An 11,766-nucleotide genomic window follows, 5' to 3' on the forward strand; every position below is an offset into this window, starting at 1 on the left:
CAGCACGCGACATAGCTTTGCAGACGATAAGTACAACCGTGTCAGAGAGGAGAGTGGCCAATGTGACGATCTGGCTTTAAGTCGATTCGATAACAAATGACGAAAACGGACGGATTTCTCAGGTTTTTACTACATATGAACACTTTTTACATTCTCCCGAGCAACTCGGCTGCTACTCCCCCATTCATGCAGAATCGTAAGGTCCTAGCTCATGTCCAAGGCACCAAAGCCAGCAAAAAAGTCAATAATCGTTACCTAAATCTTGAATTTTACTACATCTTACTGGCTATTACATCAACTTTGAAGCTTCATCTGTGTTCTACTATGGTGCTTTTAGTGTCTCCGCATACCGCAGCACGCAACATAGCTTTGCAGACGATAAGTACAACCGTTTCAGAGTGAAGAGCGGCCAATGTGACGATCTGGCTTTAAGTCGATTCGATAACAAATGACAATAACGGACGGATTTCTCAGGTTTTTACTACATATGAACACTTTTCACATTCTCACATGCAACTCGGCTGCTAGTCCTCCTTTCATGCAGAAACTTAAGGTCCTAGCTCATGTCCAAGGCACGAAAGCCAGCTAAAAAGTCAATATTCGATACCTAAAACTTGAATTCTACTACTCCTTACTGGCTATTACATCAACTTAGAAGCTTCATCTGTGTTCTACTATGGTGCTTTTAGTGTCTCCGCATACCGCAGCACGCGACATAGCTTTGCAGACGGTAAGTACAACCGTTTCAGAGAGAAGAGCGGCCAATGTGACGATCAGGCTTCAAGTTGATTCGGTAACAAATGACGAATACGGACGGATTTCTCAGGATTTCACTACATATGAACACTTTTCACATACTCCCGTGCAACGCTGCTGCTAGTCCTCCTTTCATGCAGAATATTAAGGTCCTAGCTCATGTCCAAGGCACCAAAGCCATCTAAGAAGTCAATATTCGATACCTAAAACGTGAATTGTACTACTCCTTACTGGCTATTACATCAACTTAGAAGCTTAATCTGTGTTCTACTATGGTGCTTTTAGTGTCTCCGCATACCGCAGCACGCGACATAGCTTTGCAGACGATAAGTACAACCGTTTCAGAGAGAAGAGCGGCCAATGTGACGATCTGGCTTCAAGTTGATTCGATAACAAATGACGAAAACGGACGGATTTCTCAGGTTTTTACTACATATGAACACTTTTCACATTCTCCCATGCAACTCGGCTGCTAGTCCTCCTTTCATGCTGAATCTTAAGGACATAGCTCATGACCAAGGCACCAAAGCCAGCTAAAAAGTCAATAATCGATACCTAAAACTTGAATTGTACTACTTCTTACTGGCTATTACATCAACTTAGAAGCTTCATCTGTGTTCCACTATGGTGATTTTAGTGTCTCCGCATACCGCAGCACGCGACATAGCTTTGCAGACGATAAGTACAACCGTTTAAGAGAGGAGAGCGACCAATGTGACGATCTGGCTTTGAGTCGATTTTATAACAAATGACGAAAACGAACGGATATCTCAGGTTTTTAATACATATGAACACTTTTCACATTCTCCCGTGCAACTCGGCTGCTAGTCCTCGTTTCATGCAGAATCTTAAGGTCCTAGCTCATGTCCAAGGCACCTAAACCAGCTAAAAATTCAATATTCGATACCTAAAACTTGAATTGTACTACTCCTTACTGGCTATTACATCAACTTAGGAGCTTCATCTGTTTTCTACTATGGTGCTTTTAGTGTCTCCGCATACTGCAGCACGCGACATAGCTTTGCAGACGATAAGTACAACCGTTTCAGAGAGAAGAGGGGCCAATGTGACGATCTGGCTTTAAGTCGATTCGATAACAAATGACGAAAACGGACGGATTTCTCAGGTTTTTACTACATATGAACAATTTTTACATTCTCCCGTGCAACTCGGCTGCTAGTCCTCCTTTCATGCAGAATCGTAAGGTCCTAGCTCATGTCCTAGGCACCAAAGACAGCAAAAAAGTCAATAATCGGTACCTAAAACTTGAATTGTACTACTTCTTACTGGCTATTACATCAACTTTGAAGCTTCATCTGTGTTCTACTATGGTGCTTTTAGTGTCTCCGCATTCCGCAGCACGCAACATAGCTTTGCAGACGATAAGTACATTCGTTTCAGAGAGAAGAGCGGCCAATGTGACGATCTGGCTTTAAGTCGATTCGATAATAAATTACGAAAACGGACGGATTTCTCAGGTTTTTACTACATATGAACACTTTTCACATCCTCCCGTGCAACTCGGCTGCTAGTCCTCCTTTCATGCAGAATCTTAAGGTCCTAGCTCATGTCCAAGGCACCTAAACCAGCTAAAAAGTCCATATTCGATACCTAAAACTTGAATTGTACTACTCCTTACTGGCTATTACATCAACTTAGAAGCTTCATCTGTGTTCTACTATGGTGCTTTTAGTGTCTCCGCATACCGCAGCACGCGACATAGCTTTGCAGACGATAAGTACAACCGTTTCAGAGAGGAGAGGGGCCAATGTGACGATCTGGCTTTAAGTCGATTCGATAACAAATGACGAAAACGGGTGGATTTCTCAGGTTTTTACTACATATGAACACTTTTTACATTCTCCCGTGCAACTCGGCTGCTACTCCTCCTTTCATGCAGAATCGTAAGGTCCTAGCTCATGTCCAAGGCACCAAAGCCAGCAAAAAAGTCAATAATCGATACCTAAATCTTGAATTTTACTACTTCTTACTGGCTATTACATCAACTTTGAAGCTTCATCTGTGTTCTACTATGGTGCTTTTAGTGTCTCCGCATACCGCAGCACGCGACATAGCTTTGCAGACGATAAGTACAACCGTTTCAGAGTGAAGAGCGGCAAATGTGACGATCTGGCTTTAAGTCGATTCGATAACAAATGACAAAAACGGACGGATTTCTCAGGTTTTTTCTATATATGAACACTTTTCACATTCTCACATGCAACTCGGCTGCTAGTCCTCCTTTCATGCAGAATCATTAGGTCCTAGCTCATGTCCAAGGCAAAAAAGCAAGCTGAAAAGTAATAATCGATACCTAAAACTTGAATTGTACTACTTCTTACTGGCTATTACATCAACTTAGAAGCTTCATCTGTGTTCTACTACGGTGCTTTTAGTGTCTCCGCATACCGCAGCACGCGACATAGCTTTGCAGACGATAAGTACAACCATTTCAGAGAGAAGAGCGGCCAATGTGGAGCACTGCTTTAAGTCGATTCGATAAGAATTTAAGAAAACGGACGGATTTCTCAGGTTTTTACTACATATGAACACTTTTCGCATCCTCCCGTGCAACTCGGCTGCTAGTCCTCCTTTCATGCAGAATCTTAAGGTCCTAGCTCATGTCCAAGGCACGAAAGCCAGCTAAAAAGTCAATATTCGATACCTAAAACTTGAATTGTACTACTCCTCACTGGCTATTACATCAACTTTGAAGCTTCATCTGTGTTCTACTATGGTGCTTTTAGTGTCTCCGCATACCGCAGCACGCGACATAGCTTTGCAGACGATAAGTACAACCGTTTCAGAGTGAAGAGCGGCAAATGTGACGATCTGGCTTTAAGTCGATTCGATAACAAATGACAAAAACGGACGGATTTCTCAGGTTTTTACTACATATGAACACTTTTCACATTCTCACATGCAACTCGGCTGCTAGTCCTCCTTTCATGCAGAAACTTAAGGTCCTAGCTCATGTCCAAGGCACGAAAGCCAGCTAAAAAGTCAATATTCGATACCTAAAACTTGAATTCTACTACTCCTTACTGGCTATTACATCAACTTGGAAGCTTCATCTGTGTTCTACTATGGTGCTTATAGTGTCTCCGCATACCGCAGCACGCGACATAGCTTTGCAGACGGTAAGTACAACCGTTTCAGAGAGAAGAGCGGCCAATGTGACGATCAGGCTTCAAGTTGATTCGGTAACAAATGACGAATACGGACGGATTTCTCAGGATTTCACTACATATGAACACTTTTCACATACTCCCGTGCAACGCTGCTGCTAGTCCTCCTTTCATGCAGAATATTAAGGTCCTAGCTCATGTCCAAGGCACCAAAGCCATCTAAGAAGTCAATATTCGATACCTAAAACGTGAATTGTACTACTCCTTACTGGCTATTACATCAACTTAGAAGCTTAATCTGTGTTCTACTATGGTGCTTTTAGTGTCTCCGCATACCGCAGCACGCGACATAGCTTTGCAGACGATAAGTACAACCGTTTCAGAGAGAAGAGCGGCCAATGTGACGATCTGGCTTCAAGTTGATTCGATAACAAATGACGAAAACGGACGGATTTCTCAGGTTTTTACTACATATGAACACTTTTCACATTCTCCCATGCAACTCGGCTGCTAGTCCTCCTTTCATGCTGAATCTTAAGGACATAGCTCATGACCAAGGCACCAAAGCCAGCTAAAAAGTCAATAATCGATACCTAAAACTTGAATTGTACTACTTCTTACTGGCTATTACATCAACTTAGAAGCTTCATCTGTGTTCCACTATGGTGATTTTAGTGTCTCCGCATACCGCAGCACGCGACATAGCTTTGCAGACGATAAGTACAACCGTTTAAGAGAGGAGAGCGACCAATGTGACGATCTGGCTTTGAGTCGATTCGATAACAAATGACGAAAACGAACGGATATCTCAGGTTTTTAATACATATGAACACTTTTCACATTCTCCCGTGCAACTCGGCTGCTAGTCCTCGTTTCATGCAGAATCTTAAGGCCCCAGCTCATGTCCAAGGCACCAAAGAAGGGTAAAAAGTCAATAATCGATACCTAAATCTTGAATTGTACTACTTCTTACTGGCTATTACATCAACTTAGAAGCTTCATCTGTGTTCTACTATGGTGCTTTATGTATCTCCGCATACCGCAGCACACGACATAGCTTTGCAGACGATAAGTACAACCGTTTCAGAGAGAAGAGCGGCCAATGTAACGATCTGGCTTTAAGTCGATTCGATAACAAATGACGAAAACGGACGGATTTCTCAGTTTTTTAATACATATGAACAATTTTTACATTCTCCCGTGCAACTCGGCTGCTAGTCCTTCTTTCATGCAGAATCGTATGGTCCTAGCTCATGTCCGAGTCACCAAAGCCAGCAAAAAAGTCAATAATCGATACCTAAATCTTGAATTGTACTACTTCTTACTGGCTATTACATCAACTTTGAAGCTTCATCTGTGTTCTACTATGGTGCTTTTAGTGTCTCCACATACCGCAGCACGCGACATAGCTTTGCAGACGATAAGTACAACCGTTTCAGAGAGAAGAGCGGCCAATGTGACGATCTGGCTTTAAGTCGATTCGATAATAAATGACGAAAACGGACGGATTTCTAAGGTTTTTACTACATATGAACTCTTTTCACATTCTCCCATGCAACTCGGCTGCTAGTCCTCCTTCCATGCGGAATCATAAGGTCCTAGCTCTTGTCCAAGGCACAAAAGCCAGCTAAAAAGTCAATAATCGATACCTAAAACTTGAATTGTACTACTTCTTACTGGCTATTACAACTTAGAAGCTTAATCTGTGTTCTACTATGGTGCTTTTAGTGTCTCCGCATACCGCAGCACGCGACATAGCTTTGCAGACGATAAGTACAACCGTTTCAGAGAGAAGAGCGGCCAATGTGACTCACTGCTTTAAGTCGATTCGATAATAAATTACGAAAACGGACGGATTTCTCAGGTTTTTACTACATATGAACACTTTTCGCATTCTCCCGTGCAACTCGGCTGCTAGTCCTCCTTTCATGCAGAATCTTAAGGTCCTAGCTCATGTCCAAGGCACCTAAACCAGCTAAAAATTCAATATTCGATACCTAAAACTTGAATTGTACTACTCCTTACTGGCTATTACATCAACTTAGGAGCTTCATCTGTTTTCTACTATGGTGCTTTTAGTGTCTCCGCATACTGCAGCACGCGACATAGCTTTGCAGACGATAAGTACAACCGTTTCAGAGAGAAGAGGGGCCAATGTGACGATCTGGCTTTAAGTCGATTCGATAACAAATGACGAAAACGGACGGATTTCTCAGGTTTTTACTACATATGAACAATTTTTACATTCTCCCGTGCAACTCGGCTGCTAGTCCTCCTTTCATGCAGAATCGTAAGGTCCTAGCTCATGTCCTAGGCACCAAAGACAGCAAAAAAGTCAATAATCGGTACCTAAAACTTGAATTGTACTACTTCTTACTGGCTATTACATCAACTTTGAAGCTTCATCTGTGTTCTACTATGGTGCTTTTAGTGTCTCCGCATTCCGCAGCACGCAACATAGCTTTGCAGACGATAAGTACATTCGTTTCAGAGAGAAGAGCGGCCAATGTGACGATCTGGCTTTAAGTCGATTCGATAATAAATTACGAAAACGGACGGATTTCTCAGGTTTTTACTACATATGAACACTTTTCACATCCTCCCGTGCAACTCGGCTGCTAGTCCTCCTTTCATGCAGAATCTTAAGGTCCTAGCTCATGTCCAAGGCACCTAAACCAGCTAAAAAGTCCATATTCGATACCTAAAACTTGAATTGTACTACTCCTTACTGGCTATTACATCAACTTAGAAGCTTCATCTGTGTTCTACTATGGTGCTTTTAGTGTCTCCGCATACCGCAGCACGCGACATAGCTTTGCAGACGATAAGTACAACCGTTTCAGAGAGGAGAGGGGCCAATGTGACGATCTGGCTTTAAGTCGATTCGATAACAAATGACGAAAACGGGTGGATTTCTCAGGTTTTTACTACATATGAACACTTTTTACATTCTCCCGTGCAACTCGGCTGCTACTCCTCCTTTCATGCAGAATCGTAAGGTCCTAGCTCATGTCCAAGGCACCAAAGCCAGCAAAAAAGTCAATAATCGATACCTAAATCTTGAATTTTACTACTTCTTACTGGCTATTACATCAACTTTGAAGCTTCATCTGTGTTCTACTATGGTGCTTTTAGTGTCTCCGCATACCGCAGCACGCGACATAGCTTTGCAGACGATAAGTACAACCGTTTCAGAGTGAAGAGCGGCAAATGTGACGATCTGGCTTTAAGTCGATTCGATAACAAATGACAAAAACGGACGGATTTCTCAGGTTTTTTCTATATATGAACACTTTTCACATTCTCACATGCAACTCGGCTGCTAGTCCTCCTTTCATGCAGAATCATTAGGTCCTAGCTCATGTCCAAGGCAAAAAAGCAAGCTGAAAAGTAATAATCGATACCTAAAACTTGAATTGTACTACTTCTTACTGGCTATTACATCAACTTAGAAGCTTCATCTGTGTTCTACTACGGTGCTTTTAGTGTCTCCGCATACCGCAGCACGCGACATAGCTTTGCAGACGATAAGTACAACCATTTCAGAGAGAAGAGCGGCCAATGTGGAGCACTGCTTTAAGTCGATTCGATAAGAATTTAAGAAAACGGACGGATTTCTCAGGTTTTTACTACATATGAACACTTTTCGCATCCTCCCGTGCAACTCGGCTGCTAGTCCTCCTTTCATGCAGAATCTTAAGGTCCTAGCTCATGTCCAAGGCACGAAAAACCAGCTAAAAATTCAATATTCGATACCTAAAACTTGAATTCTACTACTCCTTACTGGCTATTACATCAACTTACAAGCTTCATCTGTGTTCTACTATGGTGCTTTTAGTGTCTCCGCATACCGCAGCACGCGACATAGCTTTGCAGACGATAAGTACAACCGTTTCAGAGAGAAGAGCGGCCAATGTGACGATCAGGCTTCAAGTTGATTCGGTAAAAAATGACGAAAACGGACGGATTTCTCAGGTTTTCACTACATATGAACACTTTTCACATACTCCCGTGCAACGCTGCTGCTAGTCCTCCTTTCATGCAGAATATTAAGATCCTAGCTCATGTCCAAGGCACCAAAGCCAGCTACAAAGTCAATACTCGATACCTAAAACTTGAATTGTACTACTTCTCACTGGCTATCACATCAACTTAGAAGCTTAATCTGTGTTCTACTATGGTGCTTTTAGTGTCTCCGCATACCGCAGCACGCGACATAGCTTTGCAGACGATAAGTACAACCGTTTCAGAGAGAAGAGCGGCCAATGTGACGATCTGGCTTCAAGTTGATTCGATAACAAATGACGAAAACGGACGGATTTCTCAGGTTTTTACTACATATGAACACTTTTCACATTCTCCCATGCAACTCGGCTGCTAGTCCTCCTTTCATGCTGAATCTTAAGGACATAGCTCATGACCAAGGCACCAAAGCCAGCTAAAAAGTCAATAATCGATACCTAAAACTTGAATGTACTACTTCTTACTTGCTATTACATCAACTTAGAAGCTTCATCTGTGTTCCACTATGGTGATTTTAGTGTCTCCGCATACCGCAGCACGCGACATAGCTTTGCAGACGATAAGTACAACCGTTTCAGAGAGGAGAGCGACCAATGTGACGATCTGGCTTTAAGTCGATTCGATAACAAATGACGAAAACGGACGGATTTGTCAGTTTTTTACTACATATGAACAACTTTTACATTCTCCCGTGCAACTCGGCTGCTAGTCCTTCTTTCATGCAGAATCGTAAGGTCCTAGCTCATGTCCGAGTCACCAATGCCAGCAAAAAAGTCAATAATCGATACCTAAATCTTGAATTGTACTACTTCTTACTGGCTATTACATCAACTTTGAAGCTTCATCTGTGTTCTACTATGGTGCTTTTAGTGTCTCCGCATACCGCAGCACGCGACATAGCTTTGCAGACGATAAGTACAACCGTTTCAGAGAGAAGAGCGGCCAATGTGACGATCTGGCTTTAAGTCGATTCGATAATAAATGACGAAAACGGACGGATTTCTAAGGTTTTTACTACGTATGAACACTTTTTACATTATCCCGTTTAACTCGGCTGCTAGTCCTACTTTCATGCAGAATCGTAAGGTCCTAGATCATGTCCAAGGCACCAAAGCCAGCAAAAAAGTCAATAATCGATACCTAAATCTTGAATTGTACTACTTCTTACTGGTTATTACATCAACTTAGAAGCTTCATCAGTGTTCCACTATGGTGATTTTAGTGTCACCGCATACCGCAGCACGCGACATAGCTTTGCAGACGATAAGAACAACCGTTTCAGAGAGAAGAGGGGCCAATGTGACGATCAGGCTTTAAGTCGATTTGAAAACAAATGACGAAAATGGACGGATTTCTCAGGTTTTTACTACATATGAACACTTTTCACTTACTCCCGTGTAACGCTGCTGCTAGTCCTCCTTTCATGCAGAATCGTAAGGTCCTAGCTCATGTCCAAGGCACCAAAGCTAGCAAAAAAGTCAATAATCGATACCTAAATCTTGAATTGTACTACTTCTTACTGGCTTTTACATCAACTTTGAAGCTTCATCTGTGTTCTACTATGGTGCTTTTAGTGTCTCTTCATACCGCAGCACGCGACATAGCTTTGCAGACGATAAGTACAACCGTTTCAGAGAGAAGAGCGGCCAATGTGACGCACTGCTTTAAGTCGATTCGATAATAAATTACGAAAACGGACGGATTTCTCAGGTTTTTACTACATATGAACACTTTTCGCATCCTCCCGTGCAACTCGGCTGCTAGTCCTCCTTTCATGCAGAGTCTTAAGGTCCTAGCTCATGTCCAAGGCACCAAAGCCAGCTAAAAAGTCAATATTCGATACCTAAAACGTCAATTGTACTACTCCTTACTGGCTATTACATCAACTTAGAAGCTTAATCTGTGTTCTACAATGGTGCTTTTAGTGTCTCCGCATACCGCAGCACGCGACATAGCTTTGCAGACGATAAGTACAACCGTTTCAGAGAGAAGAGCGGCCAATGTGACGATCTGGCTTCAAGTTGATTCGATAACAAATGACGAAAACGGACGGATTTCTCAGGTTTTTACTACATATGAACACTTTTCACATTCTCCCATGCAACTCGGCTGCTAGTCCTCCTTTCATGCAGAATCTTAAGGACATAGCTCATGACCAAAGCACCAAAGCCAGCTAAAAATTCAATATTCGATACCTAAAACTTGAATTGTACTACTCCTTACTGGCTATTACATCAACTTAGAAGCTTCATCTGTGTTCTACTATGGTGCTTTTAGTGTCTCCGCATACTGCAGCACGCGACATAGCTTTGCAGACGATAAGTACAACCGTTTCAGAGAGAAGAGGGGCCAATGTGACGATCTGGCTTTAAGTCGATTCGATAACAAATGACGAAAACGGACGGATTTCTCAGGTTTTTACTACATATGAACAATTTTTACATTCTCCCGTGCAACTCGGCTGCTAGTCCTCCTTTCATGCAGAATCTTATGGTCCTAGCTCATGTCCTAGGCACCAAAGACAGCAAAAAAGTCAAAAATCAATACCTAAATCTTGAATTGTACTACTTCTTACTGGCTATTACATCAACTTTGAAGCTTCATCTGTGTTCTACTATGGTGCTTTTAGTGTCTCCGCATTCCGCAGCACGCGACATAGCTTTGCAGACGATAAGTACAATCGTTTCAGAGAGAAGAGCGGCCAATGTGACGATCTGGCTTTAAGTCGATTCGATAATAAATTACGAAAACGGACGGATTTCTCAGGTTTTTACTACATATGAACACTTTTCACATCCTCCCGTGCAACTCGGCTGCTAGTCCTCCTTTCATGCAGAAACTTAAGGTCCTAGCTCATGACCAAGGCACCTAAACCAGCTAAAAAGTCAATATTCGATACCTATAACTTGAATTGTACTACTCCTTACTGGATATTACATCAACTTAGAAGCTTCATCTGTGTTCTACTATGGTGCTTTTAGTGTCTCCGCATACCGCAGCACGCGACATAGCTTTGCAGACGATGCGTACATCCGTTTCAGAGAGAAGAGCGTGCAATGTGACGATCTGGCTTCAAGTTGATTCGATAACAAATGACGATAACGGACGGATTTCTCAGGTTTTTACTACATATGAACACTTTTCACATCCTCCCGTGCAACTCGGCTGCTAGTCCTCCTTTCATGCAGAAACTTAAGGTCCTAGCTCATGACCAAGGCACCTAAACCAGCTAAAAAGTCAATAATCGATACCTAAAACTTGAATTGTACTACATCTCACTGGCTATCACATAAACTTAGAAGCTTCATCTGTGTTCTACTATGGTGCTTTTAGTGTCTCCACATACTGCAGCACGCGACATAGCTTTGCAGACGATAAGTACAACCGTTTCAGAGAGAAGAGCGGCCAATGTGACGCACTGCTTTAAGTCGATTCGATAATATATTCCGAAAACGGACGAATTTCTCAGGTTTTTACTACATATGAAAACTTTTCGCATTCTCCCGTGCAACTCGGCAGCTAGTCCTCCTTTCATGCAGAATCTTAAGGTCCTAGCTCAAGTCCAAGGCACCAAAGCCAGCAAAAAAGTCAATAATCGATACCTAAAACTTGAATTGTATTACTTATTACTGGCTATTACATCAACTTAGAAGCTTCATCTGTGTTCTACTATGGTGCTTTTAGTGTCTCCGCATACCGCAGCACGCGACATTGCTTAGAAGACGATAAGTACAACCGTTTCAGAGAGAAGGGCGGCCAATGTGACGCACTGCTTTAAGTCGATTCGATAATAAATTACGAAAACGGACGGATTTCTCAGGTTTTTACTACATATGAACACTTTTCGCATCCTCCCGTG

Source organism: Schistocerca gregaria, unplaced genomic scaffold, assembly GCF_023897955.1.
Source record: "Schistocerca gregaria isolate iqSchGreg1 unplaced genomic scaffold, iqSchGreg1.2 ptg000199l, whole genome shotgun sequence".
NCBI lineage: Eukaryota > Metazoa > Arthropoda > Insecta > Orthoptera > Acrididae > Schistocerca > Schistocerca gregaria.